We start from the raw sequence: 23,817 nt of genomic DNA, 5'->3' as shown, positions 1-23,817 counted from the left end.
CCCTATCCACACTAAACAGAGATTGCTTGCAAACAACATCAACAAATCTCTGAATCCATGTGCATTCTGTGAAGTAATAAGATACCTAGCGTGGAATGCAAAGTAATTCCCAATGGAGAAAATCAATGATCCCCTGTTTCATATCCTGAGTTTAAATCAACTGATTTGTCTAAGATTCTTGGTTAGGAAAGGAAAGATGGGTTCATTAAGAAAATTAAAATCCAAGTTAAAAGGTAGCAGATCCTATTAGGAGAGAAATGCTTACAAGACTCACCCTGTTTTAATGAAAATATTTTCTGTTTGACAGCTCAGGTTGAGAAAAAAATGCTAATTGTATAAACAAAGAAGAAATAAGTGTGAGTGGACATTTACATCCATTTTCTAATGCTTATAGTACCGTTTTGTGGCTTTAGAACAATGGGCTTAATGAACTTTGTCATCAAAGAAAACATTTTTTACTCAGCGTTCCCACTGCTATAAAATAAAATTATTTTGTGATAAGGTATAAACATAACGTTGACCTATATTAGTGAGGGCTAAAAAAAAAAAAAAAAAAAAAAAAATCTAAGATCACCATACAAGTATGTATTCAGTTTCTCTACTTTCCACATGAAACTTTCTCCTTGAAAGTTTTAATGGACAGAGTAGAATATAAATTCTAAAATCATAATGTTTAAACAATATGAATGTTGACTGATTCATAGATCTTCTGTCTCTGGCTGTTTGGGGATGTTGCCATCAGCTGACACCAACATAATAATTTCAGAAGATAATTTGAAGGATTAAAGTGAAATTCTTCCCAAAAATTCTAAGAAGGGAATGTTGACACAGAACAGATTGGAGTATTTAGCCAAGACTTGCATTAAAAAAGTAGGTCAGCTTTTTAGATCATGTTTTCTTTGAAGGTGCAGAGGGCAGATGAGAAGAGGAAAGGAACCAGAGCATGACTCCTCTTTAATGGTAAGAATAAGTCTTTGGATGATGCAACAGTAATTGTGGTTTTTGCCTTTGAGGGTAATGGTAAAAACTGCAATTACTTTTTGTACCAACCTAATACTTGTTGTTTTTATAAGCTGACTCTCCTAAAATTTCCGCAAACTCCCATTTAGAAATACAAATGACACACTGCCTCTTCTACTTAAGCTGTTCAGGAAATCTTGCAAAATAGCATTCTCCCGCTGTGTGGGTAAATCTCTAGCTGGCTATTGTTCAAGGAAGTTCTGAAGGCAGAGATAATCGGTCTCTGGAGAATCCTCAGGGAAGAAAAACAAAGAGCACCATCATAAAGAGTAGATGACACTCTTGATAATCTATAAAGGCAATGTTATGGTTGCAGTCATTTGTGCTCATTATGGGCATTACAGCTTAGTGATTAAGAGAGAGGGCTCTAGCTCATGTTATCTGGTTCTAAATTTCTGTTCTACAGTTGACCAGCTATGAGACCTCAGACATAGTTACATAGCTTCTCTGTGTGTCAATTTTTATATCCTTATGGTAAAAATAATAGCTACTTCATGGATGATTGTGGGGAAGATTAAAAGAGTCGATACATAAAATATACTTGAAAATAATGCCTTTGACCTGTCCACAACTGCCAGCACCCATGAATGTTGTCCAAGGCCCTGCAGGTTGACCCATCACACTAGCTACAGCTGGCACCTACATGTACTATCCAGGGGTCTGAGGAGAGTCCCACCCTGTACTCCACTGCAGCTGCCAGTGCTTGTGCAAGTCATTGTGGGGCTGAGGATTGACCCACTGTATTAGTCCATTTTCACGCTGCTGACAAAGACATACCCGAGACTGGGGAATTTGCAAAAGAAAGAGATTTAATGGACTCACAGTTCCACTTGTCTAGGGAGGCCTCACAATCACGATGGAAGGTGAAAGTCACATCTCACATGGAGGCAGACAAAAGAAAAGTTAGCTTGTGCAGGGCAACTCCCCTTTATAAAACCATGGTACATGTGGGTACCATCAGGTCTCATGAGATGTATTCACTATCACCAGAATAGCATGGGAAAGACCTGTTCTCATAATTCAGTTACCTTCCATTGGGCCTTTCTCACACACATGGGAATTATGGGAGCTACAGTTCAAGATGAGATTGGGTGGGGACACAGCCAAACTATATCACCCACCCTGTGTGCCACTGCCAGCACCCATGTGCATCATCCAGTGGGTCAATCCCCAGGTTTGAGGGCTGCCCTCCCTTGCCTGCTGCTGGTGTCCACACACGGCCAGAGGCCCAGGCATCAAGCCACCCCACGTGCTGCTGAAAGTGCCCATGTACACTATCCATGGACTTGATGACATGCCCTCCCTGCCCAACAGTGCCACTGCTGGCATGCGTCATCCAGGGACTATGGATAAGACTGCCCCACCCACTGGTATTGCTGCCAGTGTCTGATCCATCTGTGGGTATGCCCACCCATCACAGCTGGCACCTGTGTGCAGTATCAGGGAACCTGAGGACAGGTCTGCCTCACCTGCCACCACTGCTACTGCCTATGTGTATCATTCAGGGGTCTCCACATCATCCCTTTCTGTCAACTATTGCTGGTGCCTGCACATGCCATCCGGGAGACTGAGGACAGACTCAGCCCACCTACAGCTGCCACACTCATGCCTGAGGACTGGCCCACTTGGTGTCTCTGTCCACAGCAAAGCCTCACTATAATCTTTGTTAACAACTACAGTCTAAGCCACTGAGGATCTCACAGACACCAGTGTCACTGATTACAGCTGAGGAAATCATACGGGTCTCTACTACTACACCCACCCAGAATCTAAGTCAAAGTACACTATAAAACCAACACTATAGACATATAGTCAGTGCTATGTTTTAAATATGAAAGTTAAAGAGATGATTTTTCTCATATTCCAAAAATTTTTTCAAGCCATATAATTTTAAGGTTTATATTTGTGCCATGCTTTTCTTGCCTGATGATTTTTCTCTTGAATTTTGAATTATCTTTCATTTTCTTATTGAAAGAAGGGCAAATGAAAGAAACACACTTCTCCATATTATTAATAGTCTCCAGGTCACCATACTTGTTAAATGGCCTTGCATGTACTAAATTATTTCTAGTCTTACTTCACAATTATCATTTGTCATGCTCCAAGTTCATTTTGTTATTCTTTCAGAATTATTATAGGTCCATTGTATCTCCAATCCCATGTTCTGCTCGCCCCTCTTCCTCCCAACCCCATGTTTTATTGTTGTTTGCTTGGGCATAGAAATGTTATGTTAAAAATATTTTTCCCTTAAAAACTTGAAAACTTAGCTGATTATCTTCTAGCATCTAATACTTAAAAAGCTGTTTTGGTCTTATATCTGCTATTTGTAATTATTTTGCTTTTTATTCTCTGTAACATTTTACGCTCTTCATTTTTTCCTTGAAGTTTTATGAATGTAAGTACTTAAAAGAAATCCTATTTGCTATTTTGTGGTTTTTATTATTGGAAGGCTTGTGCCTTTCTCTAGACTTAGCAAATATTTTTCATGTGACAACTTCCCTCCACTTTTTAAATTTCTTTGATGCATCTCTCTGGTACCCTATTATGTGATAGTGACTTTCTGAATTGATCTTCCATGACTTCTAGCTTTTTTTCACATATATTTTATCTCTTCATCTTTTGGTCCTAATTGTTGGATAATTTGCATGACATTTTCTCTTAATGTTTATTTAAATGTTTATGTTGCCAAATTTTCTCTGTATTACATCGAGGTAACAAATAGCTCTAAAATCTTAGTGGCTTACAAACAGTGGCTTACTTTTGGTTAAGTGCTACATGCTGGCTCTGGTTCTATGTGTCTTGTTTCCTTCTGGACCCAGGATGAAGATACAGCCAGTTATATGAGACCTTCTGTTTTCACGGCAGTGTGAGAGGAACAATGGTGGATCCATGCAGTAACTCTTAAGGCATCTTCTTAGGCCAAGCTTAATATTAGTGAGGTGGAAGCAGGCCAGACAGTACCCAGTAAAGCAAATATTTTCATCTTATACTATACAGCAAATATTTTGAGCCTAGAACATGGCTATCATATGTTTTTATCTTATTTTTTTCTTTGTTTTGTTTTTATATTATTCTTACTTCTCTGATTGATTGCATGATTTTTAAATCTTTCTGAGAGTTACTTAGATTTTTTGTTGTTCTTGCCATTTCCTTCTTTTCAGTAAATTGTTTAAGTGTGTTTCTTCAACAATTTTTCTTTCCTTCCTTTTGTTCCCTCCCTTCCTGCCTCCCCTCCCCTCCCCTACCCCTCCCTCCCTCCCTCCCTCCCTCCCTCCCTCCTTCCTTCTTTCCTTCCTTCCTTCCTTCCTTCCTTCCTTCCTTCCTTCCTTCCTTTCTTCCTTCCTCTTTCTTACTTTCTCTCTCTCTCTCTCTCTCTCTCTCTCTCTCTCTCTCTCTCTCTCTCTTGCTTTCCAAACAGAGTTGCACTCTGTCACCCAGACTGGAGTGTAGTAGTGTGATTTCAGCTCACTGAAAACTCCTCCTCCAGGGTTCAAGGGAGTCTCCTGACTCAGCCTCCTGAGTAGCTGGGATTACAGGCACAGGCCACCATGCATGACTAATTTTTGTGTTTTCAGTAGAGATGGGGTTTCACTGTATTGGCCAGGCTGGTCTTGAGCTCCTGACCTCAGGTGATCTGCCCACCTCGGCCTCCCAAACTGTTGGAATTATAGGTGTGAGCCACTGTGCCTTGCTTCTTAGACAAATTTCTATCATTTATGTTGATTATTTATATTTTTGCTGTTGGTTTTCCTCATTTGCCTGATGATACCTGATCATATTTATGAAAAAAGATTTGCTCAATTAATTAAAGCATTAGGAATCAGTTTCCTACACAATTAACAGATTAATTTTTAATAATTATTTAGAGTAGTTTTAGATTGACAATAAAATTGGGAAAAAGGCATAGGGATTTTCTGTATACTCCCCTTAATTGTCCCATTCATGCATAGCCTCCCTCCATTTCAACATCCCCCACCACAACAGTACATTTATCACAATTGATGAACCTACATAGACACATCATAATCACCCAAAGTCCATTGTTTACATTAGGGTTCACCCCTGGTGCTGTACATTCTGAGTTTGGACAAATGTGTAGTGACATAGATCCACATTATAGTATTATATAGAGTGCCCTAAAAATCTCTGTGCTCCACCCATTTATCACCCAACCCCCAACCACTGGCAACCACTGATCTTTTCATTGCCTGTTTTGTTTTGGCTTTTATAGAATGTCATAGAGTTGGAATCATATAGTATTTAGCCTTTTCAGATTGGCTTCTTTCCAGATTAATTTTTGAATGAGGAGATGTGTTTGTGTGTATGTGTGTGTGTGTGTGTGTGTGTGTGTGTGTGTGTGTGTGTCTTGACAGGTTATACTAAACAGGACCAAATGTCAAGAAATTCAAGAGAATGGACTTTCAGCTCCAAATGCCAAGCTTGGATGTAACATCAACCCTCGCTCTGGAAGTTCCAGCCTCCACTTGCCCATTGCCAACAGTTGGCTTCATTATATAGAAATTAGTTTTCTGTCTTCAACTGGAAGTAAATGCTAATAGTGGAAGGACATGACTGTGCATAGTAGATGTGTGTGTAGGGGGCCAGTGAGAGAGAAATCCCAAATTGATTCTACAACCACTTCGCCAGCCCTTTACTTTGGCTGCCGGTCCCCTGGTGCTCCATGGAGGCTCTATTGAATTTCAGCTTTATCTTTACATGCCCAGTGCTCCATGCACCTAAGCTTTGAGTTAATCAATTTTATTGCACTAATTCTTTGTTCTACCCAAAGTTCATAATACCTGATTTGCTGAGGTATCTTTTATTGTTTTCAGTACCTTTATACATTCATTCCTTTTTTAGACACCTTCTCCTTTTGATATAAATGATACTTTTAGCAGGAAAGAAAAGAAAGCACGAGAGCTCCCTGTCATCTTGAACTAAAATTGGCTATTGTTAGGGCTCAGAAAAGGATACCCCAAAATATAAAACTAAAAAAAAATCCTTGGCCACGCGCATTAGCTCATGCCTATAATCCCAGCACTTAGGGAAGCTGAGGCGGGCAGATCAGGAGGTCAGGAGATCGAGACCATCCTGGCTCACATGGTGAAAACCCACTGTTTGGACGAACGGAGGCAAGATGGTGCACTTCCGGGTTCTTCATCACCAACTTTTCCCACACGCGCGAAAATGCAGCCGGCGCCCGGGAAGGTGCAGACCAACTGGGCATGTGCCAGGTGACATCAATCCAAAGAGACCAAGATTTACCTGGTCGCACCTGTGGAACGTCCCCGACACGCCCGTACCCCACCTATTGCCCTCCCACTCCTAGAAAAGCTGCTCCCAGCCAGCGCGCCGCACAGACTTCCAGCCCCCCACTCTTGTCGGGACTGCAGGAACTCCATCCGAGAGCTCACTGGGTGACTCTCTTGGTCTCCTTTGCCGGAGGCTGACAGACTTCTCCCTACCCACCTACTTCCCTGAAGCTAGGTGACCAAAATAAATTTGCAGTTTTGCTCCTACCCTTGCCTGCTCGCTGGTTCTTTTGTGCCCGCTCTGGTGGTCTTAGAAAAACAAATCAGTTGGTGCCAAACCCGGGAGGAGACCCCTCCTCAGGCCTCTAAGGGTTGAGGAACCTCCTCCTGCTTCCATGCTGCAGACGGACCAGTACCTGAGACCCGCTTCCCTCACTCTCACGGCCTCTCTGGGGTAAGTGCCCTTGTCTCCTCTTTACCTCCCTCGGCCAAAAATCCTGCATAGGTCCGAGGCCCAGTTTTGAGCCACCATGTAGACCCATTCAGGACAGAGACGTCCGCCTGAAGGTAATCTCCACTTTGGCTCCATGAGCCTCCAGTCTGTCTCTGCTGGTTCCAAAGGACGCTTTGAAGTCAGGCAGAGATCCACTTCCATTTCCATTGTGTCCATTGTGTAAGTAAAGAGGGAAAAAATGGGAAACCCCCAGTCCAAATTTCCAAAGAGCACCTGCTTAGGGTGCCTCCTAGCCAATTTAAAAACCTTACAGCTCGAACAAGACCTTAGGAGGAAGCGGTTAATTTTCCTTTCCACTGTGGCGTGATCAACCTCAGCAATTTCTGCCAGCGGCGAGGCAAGTGGTCCGAAATTAATTACATACAAGGCTTTTGGGCCTTACGCTCTTGTCCCGATCTGCCCTATACTCCTCCTTCTCTCCCCGCTCTCTCCACCCCCTCCATTCCTGCTCAGACTCCTCCTCCTCCCCCATCCAGACTCCTCCTTCCTCCTCCTTATCTACTAGTAATCCACTCGGTCCCGTGCCTCCTTCGGGGCCCCCAACTGGCTGTCTTGAGTCCCCTATCTGTGCCCACACCCTCCTACAGTGTTAGTGCCTTTGCGAGAGGTAGCTGGGGCGGAGGGGGGTAGTCAGAGTACATGTCCCTTTTTCACTGGCCAATCTTTCCAAAATTGAGAAGCATTTAGGTGATTTCTCAGCTAATCCTACCATATACATAAAGGAATTTAGATACCTTTGTCAGGCCTATGACTTAACTTTGCATGGCCTCCAGGTTATCCTAACCTCCACCCTAAACCCTGAGGAGCAAGAGTGCATCCTAGCGGCCGCCAGGCAGCAGGCCAACCAACTACATTTAACTGACGCCGCCATCCCACTAGGGGAGCAAACAGTCCCCTCGGCAGACCCAGACTGGAACTACCAAGCAGGCCAGCCTGGGCGCCGTAGGCAAGACATAATGGTCCAGTGTTTGTTGGCTGGTATGCAGGCAGCCTCAAACAAAACTGTAAATTTTAACAAATTAAAAGAAATTGTTCAAAATCCAGAAGAAAATCCAGCCGCATTCTTAAATAGGCTGACTACCTATTTAAGTACAGAGTACCTGTACTCTGACTACCCCCCTCCGCCCCAGCTACCTCTCGCAAAGGCTGACTGAGGTTCTAACCCAATATACCCGGTTGGATCCGGCGTCCCCCACGGGGGCCACCATTTTGGCGTCTTATTAATTGTCTTACCCACTACCAGGAGAGTTACCCGTGGCTCGGCGAGGGTGATTGGGGTCCCCGAGTCTCAGCACCTTCAGTTATTGTCATCCAGATGTAGGAGCTGGAAGGAGCTCCCAGATCCTGGGAAAGGGGGTCACGTGGAGACGCGGACAGGAGCTCCTGACATTCGTAAAAAACTTCAAAAGGTAGAGGATGGTCCTCAGGCACCAATACAAGACCTAGTTAAATTAGCCTTTAAGGTCTATAACTCCAGAGAGGAGACGGCAGGCTCGCCTCAAACAGAAGTTACAGCTCCTAGCAGCGGCTTTACAGCCCAGTCGTAACCCCAGGCCAGAGAGCACACACCCCGCAGACTCCAAGGCTACAAAAGGAGCCTGCTATAAGTGCGGCAAGGCAGGACACTATGCCAACAGGTGTCCGCAGGGTCCCCGAGCCCCAACGCAGCCTTGCTATAAGTGCAAGGCATCAGGACATTGGGCCAGTGAATGTCCTAACCCTTGTCCACCAGCAACCCCCTGCCCTGCTTGCCAGCAGGGAGGACACTGGAAGTCTGATTGCCCCACCCTGAGAACAGGTGCCGCGTCTCCACGTGACCCCCTTTCCCAGGATCTGGGAGCTCCTTCCAGCTCCTACATCTGGACGACAATAACTGAAGGTGCTGAGACTCGGGGACCCCAATCACCCTCGCCGAGCCACGGGTAACTCTCCTGGTAGTGGGTAAGACAATTAATTTTTTAATCAACAGCAAGGCTACCTATTCTGTTTTGCCGTCCTTCTCTGGACCTAGCCTTCCATCCAATATCTCTGTACTAGGAGTAAGCGGAAAGCCATCCACTCCACGAAAGACTCCACTCCTTAATTGCTGCCTGGCCAACAACTACTTTGTGCACTCGTTCCTCATTATACCCTCATGCCCTACCCCCTTACTAGGCTGAGAAATCAGTTCAACTTTCCCCCACTCGCCTCAAACTTACTAAAGTTTCTTAACTATCTCATACTCCCCAACCTTGCCGGGACCTTCCTTCTGGGTTTTGCCCGTATTCCAACAAATGCTTCCATTCCTCATTCCTATACTAATACTGTGCCTTATTTTATTCTTCATCCATACGTCCAAATACCAACCATAAGCCCCGACCTTAACGACACCCCTTAACAGCAGGAAGTAGCCAGACAGACCATGGCACCCCTTATCACTATTATCAATAAAAGGTTGGACTGTTTGGACAAATAGAGGCAAGATGGCGCACTTCCGGGTTCTTCATCACCAACTTTTCCCGGGCGCACGAAAATGCACCGGCGCCCAGGAGGGGGAAGACCAACCAGGCATGCGCCAGGTGACGTCAATCCGAAGAGACCAAGATTTACCTGGTCGCACCTGCAGAACGCCCCCAACACGCCCGTACCCCGCCTATTGCCCTCCGACTCCTAGAAAAGCCGCTCCCGGCCAGTGTGCCGCGCAGACTTCCCAGCCCCCCACTCTTGTCGGGACTGCAGGAACTCCGTCCGAGAGCTCACTGGGCGACTCTCTTGGCCTCCTTTGCTGGAGGCCGACAGACCTCTCCCTACCTACCTTCTTCCCTGAAGCTAGGTGACCAAAATAAATTTGCAGTTTTGCTCCTACCCTTGCTGCTCGCTGGTTCTTTTGTGCCCACTCTGGTGGTCTTAGAAAAACAAATCACCCACCTCTACTAAAACACAACAAATTAGCCGAGTGTGGTGGTGGGCACCTGTAGTCCCAGCTACTCTGGTGGCTGAGGCAGGAGAATGGCATGAACCCAGGAGGTGGAAGCTTGAAGTGAGCGGAGATTGCACCACTGCACTCCAGCCTGGGCGACAGAGCAAGATTCCTTCTAAAAACAAACAAACAAACAAAGCAGCCTCAAGGCCTCTGACCATCCTCCCATTACCCCATCTCTCAGTTCATACTGTCTTTCTCAAAGCACAGGATATTCTCTGAAGTTCCATTACCTGTGTAGAAACCAGATTCTCAAAGAGAAACACAATTACCTTCCTTAACCAGAGAAGATTAAAACCCATGTCACAGAGAAAGAGACTGAAAAGTAAACCTTACATCTAGAGTTCAGACAAACTTCGTCCCAAACCAATTGTTTGTTCTCCGGTCACATTCAGTTCCCAAAGAGCATTACCTCCTTAACATTATCTGACAATTGGGTCTACTCATTTCCCCTATAAATCATTTATTTTTATATACCCCATCTCCACTTCCCCTATGAAAAAGGGCATATCAGCATCTTACCCTGTGGGTTTATTGGGTAATCATTCTCCTGCAATTCCTGCATACTATGCCTGTTAAAATAACTGTGTATGCCTTTTTCTCCACTTAATCTGCCTTTGTCGGTTCACATTGAGTGAACCTTCAGAGGAGGAAGGGCGTAGTTTTCCCTCTTTGCTCCTATTATATGCGTATTTTGAGAAAAACTACTAACTTCTCCATCCAAATAATTGTATTAATTTACTCTCTCAATATTCATGTGTAAAGAATGACAATTTCAACACTTGCCAATAGGGGATATTACAGAATTTTATAATTATTACCAACGTAATGGGAGTAACATGTTATATTTTTGTGATTTCAATTTGCATTTTCTTGTTACTAGTAAGGCAAAATATGTTCATGGTGTTCATTTAGCCATTTATGTTCTTTCTTCTAATTATCTACTCATTTCCTTTGCCAAAATATTTCATATTTAACTTTACCAATTTTAGAATAATTTTCTATTTTTCTTATTCAATATTTATCTTTTAATGTTATGATGATGTACTTTGTCACACAGATTTTTGAATATACTTGAAGTCATCTATCCTTAGTGATTTTTAGAACATTTTATCTAACTGCAGATTAATATATTTTATCTTCTACTTTCTTTTATGACTTTTAATACCTTTAGATTTTTTACATGTGTATGTGTGCACATGTTTATGTATACATATATAAACTTTGTTTTAATATGGTTACTTTATTTCATTTTTTTCTGCATTTTTTTCCAACACCAACATCAAATTGTTTTACCCAGCATATTTTGATACCTGATAATTAAGATTTTTTAAATTAATTTGGTTTAGTACCTTCTAAGCTCTTTACTTTTGAAGACTTGTCCCTTATGCTAGTCTTGAAAACTTTGTAAATTAAGAATTTCACTGTTCTTCTAAAAGTGTTTCCTCTTCCAAATGAAAAGTAACTTTTCCAGTTTGAGAAATTTACCTCAAATGGCATTTTTGAAATATTCTTTTTTTTTTTTTTGAGACAGAGTCATCTGCCTAGGCTGGAGTGCAGTGGCGTGATCTCTGCTCACTGCAAGCTCCACATCCCAGGTTCACACCGTTCTCCTGCCTCAGCCTCCCGTTCTCCTGTCTCAGCCTCCCGAGTAGCTGGGACTACAGGCACCCGCCACCACACCTGGATTTTTTTTTATTTTTTATTTTTTTTTTTGAGACATAGTCTCGCTCTGTCGCCCAGGCTGGAATGCAGTGGCTGGATCATGGCTCACTGCAAGCTCCACCTGCCAGGTTCATACCATTCTCCTGCCTCAGCCTCCTGAGTAGCTGGGACTACAGGTGCCCGCCACCATGCCAGCTAATTTTTTGTATTTTTAGTAGAGACAGGGTTTCACTGTGTTAGCCAGGATTGTCTCGATCTCCTGACCTCTTAATCCGCCAGCCTCGGCCTCCCAAAGTGCTGGAATTGCTGGAGTGAGCCACCACGCCCAGTGGAAATATTCTATTTTTTTAAAAAATGTGTGAAAAAAAATTTCTAACATCGACTATTTTAATATATTAATCTCACATTTTCCCATTATTCAGCTTTCTTATATGTTCCTCACTACAAATTTTTCTTTACGCTAGGCTTGGACATTTCAAATAAGGGTTATTACTAGATGATTTACAGGCTTGTATTGCATTTGTAAACCTTCTTGTTCTTTTTTATTTACATTATTCTATTAATATAGATGAATAAGAAAACTTGAGTTTATATGTTGAAATGTCACTTAAGAGATCATGATTTTTCAACTAAAGTCTTGTTTCTCTGTAGACTGTTGTATAAGTACAAATTACAATGATTCCTTTCTTCCTTTCCAATATTTGAAAGTCCTATTATTTATTCTGTTTTATTTCTTTGGAAAGTACTTACAAAACAAATTAGATATTTAATGTTTCTTGAAAACATGGAGACTCTCACAGATTGGGAGAATTTGCAAGAGGCATATCTAATGAAATACTTTGCTATCCAAAATAAAAAAAAAATAAAAATAAAAAACTCTTAAAAATCGACACTAAGAAAATGAACAACCTGATTAAAAAATGAGGAAAAGACCTGACAGACACCTCACCAAAGTAGACACATAGGTGGTAATGTTGTAGAACTTTCTCCTCAGGTCAGCTAAAAACTGGCATCTTGTCACATAACCAGAAAAAGATTAGGTTTGTAGACACATAGATGGATGAGAAAAATGGAATTCATTGGATGAAAAGGAAAAAGACTCCCAGCAGACTGAAGGGGTTCCTGTTAACAGGCCCCCATCTCACAGACTGAATCCCAGGTCACCATTCAGGAACTGGAGAGGCCAGGCTCCTCTCCCCTGGACAGAGCATGAAATTCCTGAGGCCCCACCCCCTCCTTTCAGTGTGCAGGCTGGTTGGAAATCTACAGAGAACCCTTTTTACTTGGCTATCTCATTCCCCTCTCTAAAGAAGTACATCTAACTGCTGTTAGAGTAAATATAAGGATAAGGATGAAGACCAATCTTAACTGCCTCCTGTGACAGACACACTGTTTTGAAAAAACAGCAGTCAGAGCTCCGTCAGAGGCCTATGTAAGGGACCCCAGCAAAAGGGCCCATTGTCTGAAGCTCCAGTTGCATGACCATTTGGAGTTTTTTGTCCTGAAGGCAAGAAGAGACAGACTGAGTTATTAGAAAAAGTGTATCAAAATTAAACAAGGGATTGTTAAGGACAGCTCAGAAGTCCTGAGGCCTTTTACCAGTTTGCACAGGGAGAGATAGGTCAAAAGCCCAACTGGTAAAAAACAGTTTACCTTTTGCTGGCATGTCAGACTTCTGGATTCCCTTGCCCTGAGCCCAATCCTATGTCAACCAGTTTGAGGTTTGGGAAACGAAGTCTTCCCAGTTTGGAGGATGCAGCTGAGGGGAGTGTCCCATAGTATGGAGACACAATTACCTATTTGTGAAGAGAGGACAGAGGAGGAAAAAGAAAAAAATAGGGCATTTTTTCAAAGGAGTCCCAGGGGTTCATGATGCATTTAAAAGGAGTACAGAGAGAAGATAAATAAATACTTATCTAGAAGGAGGGAGGCAGGTGTCACTGGTTCCTTTCTCTTCCTAGCAAATACCTGAGGCACGTGAGGGAGAAAATGTAAGGCATTCCTCTTTCTTTCCTCTGTCCTTGTATCCCTGAGTCCCAGTGAGCACAACAGGGCACCACCCATGGGTGTTAAAGTGGCTTTCACCTGTGTTAATAGAAGGGCCTGGGGTGGGAGTATCCATTCTTATCTACATATACCCTATCTCCCCTGAGATATGGTCAGTATCTTTGAATTCCCTAGACCTCATTTGTGCCATGAGTATTAGCATGACCTTTATCCATGAAATGAGAAGCTTGGCTTAATGAGCAGGAATCAGTCATGCTCACCGGCACTGTGTCTCTTAACTTCTGTTATTGTCTGCCTCTGGATACCTCAGATTGAGTTTTCTTTCCTGGAGTTTTGACCCAAAGCTTAGAATTCAGTTTGGGACAAAAATATGTCAGGTTGCGGGGGGCGGGCATTGCATGGACTCCTTATCCTAAGCCTAATGCTAAGGTGCAACTGTGGAATTGAGTCTTCCTCCAACAAGGGAGAGGAAAGGATGTCTTGTGACATGCCCCAAAAATATGTGGCTATAGTTATGCTTGTTAAGATTGTGGTGCATGGTGCTTGGCTTTTGTTAACTCTCTTGGTCTTACTTTCCCCAGAGGAAACCCCTGGGTGATAGGCACCCTATTTACTCCCCTTACCTGGCAGGATTTGCAGGATAATTGCTGAGAACTAGAATACTGATCCAGATTTCTACATTACCCATCCTTTTTGTTCTTTCCGAGCCACATCAAGATTGCTGGATGGTTCACAGGAACAAGAAGAATTAGTCTAAAAATGTAGGCAAAAACTTAAAAACAACTAATGAGCTTAGAATTTAATGACAAGGTATGATAAGTTTTGAAAAATAACGTATCTATCTCCAGTCCTCATTTTTGTTTAAAAAAAAAAAAAAAGTCATGATAGGACTGAGTTGTTTGCAAAATAGATTTTACACATATACTTGGCCTTATTTTTTGCATAAATTTCAGAAAGAATAACTATTTCTACGTGGGTCTTTTAGATTGACTTTGATGGCACTCTGTTTCACAAAGAATCTCAAATAAGACATTTTTATGCCAAGCACAGCCATGGTTTTGCATCCTCAAATACCTGTCAGTTGGAAGATCCTCTCTTCTTAAGGTCCCATGATAAACTTGGAATTCCTGGGTCTGTTAGAAAGTGACATTACTTACTGAGCATAGGTCAGGAATCCTGTACAGGAACTGTGTGGACAAGTGTATGAAGCCTGTTTTTTCCCCAAGGGGCTTGTATCACCTCTGCAAGATGAGCTTGATTCTTTAAAGCATACCCTTCCAGTCAAAGCCTTGGTAAAACAACCAGTTTCTCCAATTGCATCTTATTGCAAAGAACAAAAAAAAAAAAAAAAAAAAAAAAAAAGATTCCTATTGCACTGATGCAAGCAACTATGTTGCAGTAAGTTAAGAACACTCACAGATAGTTTCCAATTTCTAGGGAAACCAGGCAGAGAGAAACAAACATGCTCCAGATTTTCTTCACAAGAGTATACCTTACTCAAAAATCAAATGCTGTAAGTAGTTAAAAATAAGTTTCCTTGACTCTGAAAATCAAAGCAAGGATCAGCAATATTCCAAGCAAAAGTAAAAAAGAAAAGATTGCTTCCATTCCTGAGTTCATTCAATTAGCTCTTGTGTTGCTTGATATCCATGAACATTTCAGCTCTTCATGAGTCCTGTACATTTTCCTTTATTCCAATGTCACAGTCTCCAAAGTTATCAAAGCCTGTATTTGAAAGCACCTGTGAAAGTTCTATAGCTTATTATAAACCATCCTTTGAAAAGGATTTAAACAAGACAATAATTATCTATGAATAACAAAATGTCCAGGGTAGTTACAGTTAGAAACGCAATTGACAAAGTTTGGTTATCTCCTTGATTTACAATAACTTAACAAATTTAATTATGATTGTATTACTTAGACATTAGAATTTTAGAAATCCCACACAATTCTGGAACATTTATTAGTATTATTCACCAAAATATAACCTAAAGAAGATTGAACACCATTTTGGCAATCCCATGTAACTAAACATGTCAAATAATCCCATTTATCTTTTTTTCCAGATACTCCAGGAGCCCTTCTGAAGCATCTGAAAGCCAGGTGTCAGGAAAGACAATTTTGAAACTGAAGTTTGATTTTTGGGAAGCATATTAAATATGTTAGAGGATTAAAACATTTGATGTTATGAAATAGAATTCCAGATTACCGTAAGTTATTTATTTTGCCAAAACAATGACTCAGAAATTTAAAAATCAAAAACCTTTCATAACCCTTTACAAATTGTTGCTAAAGAGCAGATTAGCGCTTTAAGTGTACCTTGTTGTGCTTTTATTTTAATGCTCAATTTACAGAAAAAATATATAATACCTTTTTAAATTTAGTCAATATGTTCATACATGGAATTTTTGCAAGATTTTTACAATCATTCCGCCACTTATTTAAATTTTTAGCTTTATCTTATCTAATTTAAAACAATTCTTTAACCCTAGGCAATAATTTACATTTTTATGCCTTCTTATAACCTTTTATTAAAAACATATTTTACTGTTCTTACACACCTTACATGTAAATCAATTTCCAGTAGTTTCATTTACATGTTTTAATGGTAATTTTTAGCAACTTTTAACTTTAATGTGAAGCTTGGTAAGTTGTTTTGATTATGTGGTAGGTGCAGCCAAGGTTTGACTTATTCCGGCATAATTAAGGGGATGGTTAGTTCCATATATCCCCAGGCCTTACCAATTGTGAAGTCAGCAAATCAAAAAGTTCTCAAAACCATTAAGGCAGTTTAAACAAAATATTTAGTGAACCTAGTGCCTAACCCACACAATTTAGTCCATCTATTTATATTTTGACAACATTGCATTTTGCCAATAATCTTTAAGGCTGTTTTTATTTCTCAAACGTTAAAGTCATGGGAACTGAAAGGTACCACAGCTTTTATCTTCCCTTTAAAAAATACTTGATCCAAGTAATATCTTCCTTTAGGCCAATTAATTAAAGTTATTTTATAGACATCACACACAACATGTATATAACTACACAGACAGACAGAAGAAAACTCAGTCCCCATAGGATATTTAATTTGCCAATCTCCTATTTGTATTGTTGGCTGCCTGGTGCTTTTGACTTCTGGGGTTCAATGAGGAAAACAGAGGTCTCTCCCCTCTCATGCATGCATTCAAATTGGCAAGGAAAAATAAATAAAAATAATTCAGTTGACTGAGAAAAAAAAATGTTTTTCCCACAAAAGAAGAGCCAAGAAAAGGAGAACATAAAGGCCTTTAAATATAACCATAACTTGGATATCCACTTTTAATTAAGTTGAGTGTTCCTTAAGAAAATTCTTTTAACTCCCTTATTATCTGACTTTACCCATGCCAGGCATCCAGTATTTCTGGCTTTAAAACTTTATTAAAGGCTCAGAGAAAGGACAATCCAAAGTGGTTCATGGAGGGGAAGAAAATCAACAAATAGCAAAAGGTCATGCAGATATCATACCAGAAAGGACTCATTCCCTAAGCCAGGGTTGAATATGGGCTGCGTAGAGGCTAAACAAAGACTTGCTATGGAATTACAGGCCACAGCCCCAAGGATGTAAACAGGATGAAGGCCTGCAGTAAAGTTTGCTCTGGATCATACAGAAAGACACGCAAAGCACACCAAATTGGCAACAACTTAAGACTTACCTCACAAATTCTTTCTCACAATTAAAACTCTACAGAAAATATAAACAGTGATCCCTATTATTCTCAGTCCAGCAAAATGTCTTCAAAAGGGAAAAAAAAAATCCTCATTTATAAGTCAACTACTGACAGGGTAGAGAAGAGAAAAGGATGCCTGGAAGAAGAACCTCTTATTCTTATGCAAACGATTCCTGCACCAGGAGAGAAACTTAATTGCTATGTGATGGAGCTGGACTCCCTGACTGTGGGAGGGGGGATTCCATGGGTGTGTGGGAGGGAATGCCAGTCAGCCTCATGGGGCCCTTGGGCCATGTGTCCAAGCTCTGGCAGGGAGGAGAGGATGGCAGGGAGCTCCGCTTGCCCATCTGTCCTGAAAAAAGGAAGGAAACGGCCATGGAAAGGCTGGGTTGGTCTGAGGCTGACATTCCCAACCCCCAGGAGCAATGAGGAGTCGGGGAACAGTTTCCTCTACTCTCAGATAAAGTTTGAGGGAAAAAAGGCTTAGAAGCAAAAGAGAAAAATATTTTTTGATTTACATCATCTCACTTACCCTTCTCAAGCCCCACATTGGGCATCAAAATGTTGGACTTTCTCTTCAGTTCAGTAAAAACCCGGGTTCTTATCACACGACCAGGAAAGATTAGGTTTGTAGACACATAGAAGGATGAGGACAATTGAATTTATTGAGTGAAAAGGAAAAATACTCTCAGCAAAGTGAGAGGGGATCCTATTAACAGGCCCCCATCTCACAGATTGAATCCCACATTATCATACAGGATATGGAGAGGCCAGGCTCCTCCTCCCTCTTGCAAACAGCATGAACTTCCCAAGACTCTGCCCCATTCTCCCAGTGCACAGGTCGGTTGGACATTCTCTGGGGAGCCCTTTATACTTGACTGTCTCAGTAAATAAGGCTATTAAAAGATTCTCCACACCATATATTATTAGGAATATGCTAATTAAAACAAAAAAAAGATACCACCACACATTTATTAGAATTGCCAAAATTCACAATGCCAGCCACACCAAATGTTGATGAGAATGTGGGCTAACAAGAACTCTCATTTATTGCTGGTGGGAATACAAAATGGTGTAGCTACTTTGGAAGACAGTTTTGACATTTTTTACCAAAGTAACCACATTCTTATAATACCTTCCAGCAATCACACTCCTTGTTACTTACCCAAAGAAGTTAAAAATTTGTCTACATTGAAACTTACCCATGGATGTTTATATGAGCTTTATTTATTATTGCCAAAACTTAGAAGCAACCAAGATGGCCTTCATAGGTGAATGTGAAACCAGCTTAACTGTCCCATAGAACTGACGTTTACCATTTTTGGGATAAATGTAGAAATTGATCCTCCTAGTCATAAAACTTGGAACATTCATTTGTCTTATCTGAGTTCCATCCCCTGAAAACTGACCTCAGGCTATGCAGATAGTATCAAGAAATGAAACTCACCAGATTACCACATCCAAACAATGAGGTGCCAGAGCCCCCATACATCATAATTTCTGTTTACCAACTCCTCTTCCTTACCTTTTTCTAACTTCTGTTTTCCCACATACAGTTATATTTCTTCCCTGCTATATAAATTCATAATTTTATTCAGTTGGGGAGACAGATTTGAGACTGATCTCCTGTTGTCCTTGACTGCAGCACCCAAATAAAACCTTCTTTGGCAATACTTGTTATCAAAGTGACTGGCTTTCTGTGAGAGCAAACAGCAGGACCCAGACCAAACCCCTGGCATTTTTGTAACTGTTACGTGCGTCAGTTTTAAGAGACCACCAAACGGGCTTTGTGTGAGCAATGAAGCTTTTAATCACCTGGGTGCAAGCAGACTGAGTCTGAAAAAGGAGTCAGCAAAGGGAGATGGGGTGGTTCAGTTTTATAGGATTTGGGTAGGTAGTGGAAAATTACAGATAAAGGTGTTTTTTTTTCTTGTGGGCAGGGGCGGTGTCACAAGGTGCTTGGTGGGGATCAGTTAGGATGGGGCAGGAAGAAATCACAATGGTGGAATATCATCAGTTAAGGCGGGAACTATTTTCACTTCTTTTGTGATTCTTAAGTTGCTTCAGGCCATCTAGACATATACATGCAGGTCACAGGGGATGCGATGGCTTAGCTTGGGTTCAGAGGCCTGACAGTAACAAATTTTGATTCCCTGCTCAGGATTGTATTACTTATAGCTCAGCTGCAAAGGGCCAGGAGTTTCAGAAGACCTCCTAAACAGCTGCCTGACTTTTTTTTTTTTTTTTTTTTGGCCAGAGATGGATTTTGATCTCTCTCTCTCTGTGGCCCTCTGGCCCCAACTGCATTTCTGATTGCCTAGGAAGAACAACCTTTGAAATTTGACATCCACATCTGAATGGGTGAGTGTCTTTTTTGGGTACCAGACAACAAGTTCTGCTCCTCTTGATTTGAGGAATTCTAAAGGAATTCCCATCTGCAAGTTGAACAAGCCCAACTGAATGAAAGAGGAAAGCACTTTGTTTCAGTCTGGACACTCTTGGAGCTTAGTGGCTGCAGCAGTTGGATTATGACTGGCGATTGTTTTTGTATGTGTCCTGTTGATTGGCAAAGTGGGATGGAGTTTCTGCATTCAGGCTTTTATGCCACTGTTCTAAGCAGTGTCCTGTCTGGTCAGTATGTGATGTTCTTTTGTGGTGTTTGGCCCCAGTGTTGTTTTGAGCATGGAGAGGTTTGGTCTTAAAAATCAAACTGCCTTGGAAACTGCTTTACCCAAAATTTTGGTTAACAGCTTCATTTGAATTACCTATTGGGGCAAACAAAGTTTATCCATGTGAGCATATTCATAAACCAGTGAGTTTGTATTGCTCTCATATTCATAAACCAGTGAGTTTGTATGGCTAGAGATCTGAGATAAAAGCTATTGGATATTTGTTTTGGTATACATGTTTAGATGTATTTATGTATATGGACATGAATTATGTTATTTCTACCAAATCGGTTTATAAATAAAATAATGCTCATAAATTAAGTAAATATGTGGAAGTGCTTTTCAAGGGCATGTGACGTAAGTAAATCTTTAATAAACAAGCTGTGTTTAAAATTATTGGTGAGATTAAAATAAAAGTGTCCTTGGAATGGTCAGCATGCATTTTTTATCTAGGTTTTATATTTGTGTTTGCTAGATATTTTGAGGTGTCAGGATTTGACACAGAAGGTTATAAAACTACAAACCTAGCCAAATCCAAAGTAATTGCTGTGTGGTCTTTTTGATAAACAAAACTAATTTAATGCTATTAGTTTAATGAAAACAACTGACTCTTCTGAGTGACTGGTGAAAATATCTATGTACTTAAGTTTCTTACATAGCTGAATACCTAATATGCACAGGGTATAAAAATGGCTAGCAAGGAGATAATGACTAGCTTTGTCTAGTATCTGAGTTCTCATGAGTAATCTAGATAAATGGCTAAAAATGAATGAAACGTAGATGGGATAAATGCTGTTGGTAAACTTTTTGTCTAATTTAAAATCTTAAAATTGTTTTGGATAGTCACTAGATTATCTAGGTCATTTCCAGTTAAGAAGGAGTTATGATATGGGGAAATATGTTTTTAAATAGTGGAATGATTTTCATCTAAATAATACTAATATCTGATAGTCCAAATAATTGTAACTTACCAGATCACTGCAACCAGTCAATGAGACAGCAGATTTCTCATTCATCATAATTCCTTACCCCTCCTTGGCTTTCTCTGTGGCAAGCAACAGGACCTAGACCAAACCCCTGGCGTTTCAGTAACAAATGGGCAAATAAACTGTAGCACATCTAGATAATGAACTATCAAGCCATAAAAAGCCATTGGGACATGGAAAGTCATGGAGGAAACTTAAATATATATCAGTAAGTGACATAAACCAATATGAAAAAGTTATACGCTGTATGATTCCATCTATATTACATTCTGGAAAAGGCAAAACTGTGGAGACAATGAAAAAATCATTGGTTGCTAGGGCTTGTGCGGGGAGTGAGGGATGAAAAGTCAGAGCAGAGAGGTTTTTTAGGGCAGTGAAGCTATTCTGTATGATACTATAATGATTGATAATATAGTAAACATTTGTCAAAACCTGTAGAATGCACAAACCAAGAAAGAGCCTTGGTGTAAGCTACGGACTTTGGGTGATAATGACGTGTCAGTGCAAGTCCATCAGCTGTAGTAAATGTTACCCTCTGTGGGGAGATGTTGTAGTGGAGGAGGCTTTGCATATATGAGGAAGTGGCATATACAGAACCTCTCTATGTTTTCTAATTAAATTTACTGTGAGCCTTAAAAATACTCTAATTATTAAAGTGTGTAAAAAAGACAGAATTTCAGTAGTGATGGCAAACAGACTTGTCTTTTTTTCTAGACTGTATTTAGAATATTTCTGTATAAGAATAATGTTTATGATGCTTGCTTTTTAGCTTCTAGTAGATAGTTAAGAATGTTCTCATAGCTTCTGTCATTATTTTTATTGTTTTTTTTAAAGGTTATTAAAATTTGAAGAAGCTTACAATAAAAGGACGGCTTGTTTATCCATGATTTGTCATTGTTAGAGCGTTTGAGCTCATTAGAATCTCTATCAAAAATAACATGCACTTAGATTTATTCATTTTTATTTTTTAAGGCTGGATAGCATTCTATTGTTTATATCTGCCACATTTTCTTTTTATTTATACATTCATTTATATGCACTTCAATTTTTTCTTGGCTATTGTAAATAACGCTGCAATAAACATGACAATACACATAACTCTTTGATATACTTAATTCAATTACTATATATATCTCTCCAGTAGTGGGATTACTGGTAGTTATACTGTTAGTATATGGTATATGTATGTGATAGTTATATACATATATGTTAGTATATGGTAGTCAGTATATGGTATAGTATATGGTAGTAATACTGTTAGTTTTTTGAGGAAACTTCATACTGTTTTCCATAATGGCTGTACTAATTTATATTCCAACCAACGATATATAAGGGTTCCTGTTTTTCTATATTCTCATTAACACTTGTTATCTTTTATCTTTTTGATAATAGCCACTCTAATAACTACAAAGTGATTTTTTTGTGATTTTAATTTCCATTTCCATGTGATTAATGATGTTGAGCATTATGCTAAGTGACATAATCCAGGCATGGAAGGAAAAAATACTAGATAATCTCACTTGTATGTGGAATCTTAAAAGCCTAACTCTCAGAAGTAGAGAATAAAATGATGTTTACCAGAGGGTAGAGGGGAGGTGTGGATTGGAAAAGGAGAGATATTGGTTAAAAGGTACAAAATTTTAGTTAGGAGGAATAGCTGCTGATGATCTACTATAAAGCATGGTGACTATAGTAATAATAATGTATTGCATATTTAAAAATTGCTAAAAGAGGGCATTTTAAATGTTTTCACCACAAACACATGATAGCTATGTGAAGTGGTAGATATGTTATCAGCCTGATTTTATCATTTCACAAGGTGTACATGTATCAAAATATTATACATTCTACCCAATGAATATATAAAATTATTATTTGTAATTTAAAAATATACAAAATGACAAACCCTTAGTGTTGATATTGCCAAAATCTTTTTGATTTAATATTTACTAAGCAGCATGTAATATGCAAGAATGTGTTACATAAAATTTGGTGATTCTAATGAAAACTGGGAAATTTAAAGGGAAGGATTGCAATCCATTGTGCTGCAACATTAAAATTAATGATATTTTGTATTCATGAAACCAAACATGTATGTAGTTTATTGGACAGGAAAGAGTTAACTCAGCAGGCTTGTTTGACTCACATCCTGCACATTCTAAAGAAAGATCTATCTTCAGGATTGGCCCTTAGCCAGCTATTTGCAGATAACCTCTGATCCCTTACAATATTCTGCCTGAAAACAGTGTTTTTATATCCTTGAGGCCTTGGGACATGTTGTACCAATTTGACTAGATGTGTTTTTCCTAGCCTTGTGATATATGTTGAATGTCTGTTTTTCCTTTAGGGTGAGAGACCTGGAGTCTGAGAAGCTGAGATCTGTGATGTGGGCCCTGCACATCTACAGGACTGACTACCATTAAAAACTCTGAACATCAAAGTTCAGATGAGCTTCCTGGTGGCAAGACTCTGCATGTGTTTTCACACAATGTTGCTGGAAGAGTTGTGTCCCTGTGTGACTCCACTGGGCTAGTATAAGACACCTGGAATCTCATACTCGGCTTCTGGACTTCACCCCATTCATCTTTGTTTGCTGATTTAAGTCTGTGTCCTTTTATGGTAGCTAACCATAACCTTTTATATAACAGGTTTTTATTGACTGTCTTGTGGCCCCTTCTAGTGAGTGTTTGAGTCTGAGGTTATCTTGTGGACTTCTTAGACATTTATGTATGAACATTCCAAAGTTTTGTCAAAATGTCAATTATAGTGTATTCCTGTATATATTTTAAAATGTAGTTGTGAAAAATATCGTCATGGGAAAGCTGTGCTTCAAGTTATTGCATATAGTCTAATAACTTTGGTTTCCCAAACAATAGCTGTATAAAATTTGCCAGATATGGATACAACCAAAATTGACTAATTTTTGAATAGGACATTTACTTTCAGTTTGCAAGTTAGGTTTATCAGAGTTGGAATGAAAGAGTTTGAAGGAAGGGTGGAGATTTATTTAGGATTAAAGAACACACAGATCACTGTCA

General features: G+C 40.1%; 1 long non-coding RNA gene across 1 annotated transcript; it reads left to right on the top strand.

Annotated features, from left to right (window-relative positions):
• Nucleotides 1-371: 371 nt before the first annotated feature.
• Nucleotides 372-23,350, top strand: LOC115897004. The gene is made up of 4 exons (XR_004056970.1): nucleotides 372-960; nucleotides 15,484-15,627; nucleotides 19,382-19,485; nucleotides 23,127-23,350. It is a non-coding gene; the product is annotated as an uncharacterized LOC115897004 (long non-coding RNA).
• The last annotated feature ends 467 nt before the right edge of the window (nucleotides 23,351-23,817 follow it).

Source organism: Rhinopithecus roxellana, chromosome 4, assembly GCF_007565055.1.
Source record: "Rhinopithecus roxellana isolate Shanxi Qingling chromosome 4, ASM756505v1, whole genome shotgun sequence".
In the NCBI taxonomy this organism is placed as follows: domain Eukaryota; kingdom Metazoa; phylum Chordata; class Mammalia; order Primates; family Cercopithecidae; genus Rhinopithecus; species Rhinopithecus roxellana.
Note: the sequence above shows the minus strand (reverse complement) of the source record. Positions and strands in the feature narration are given on the sequence as shown.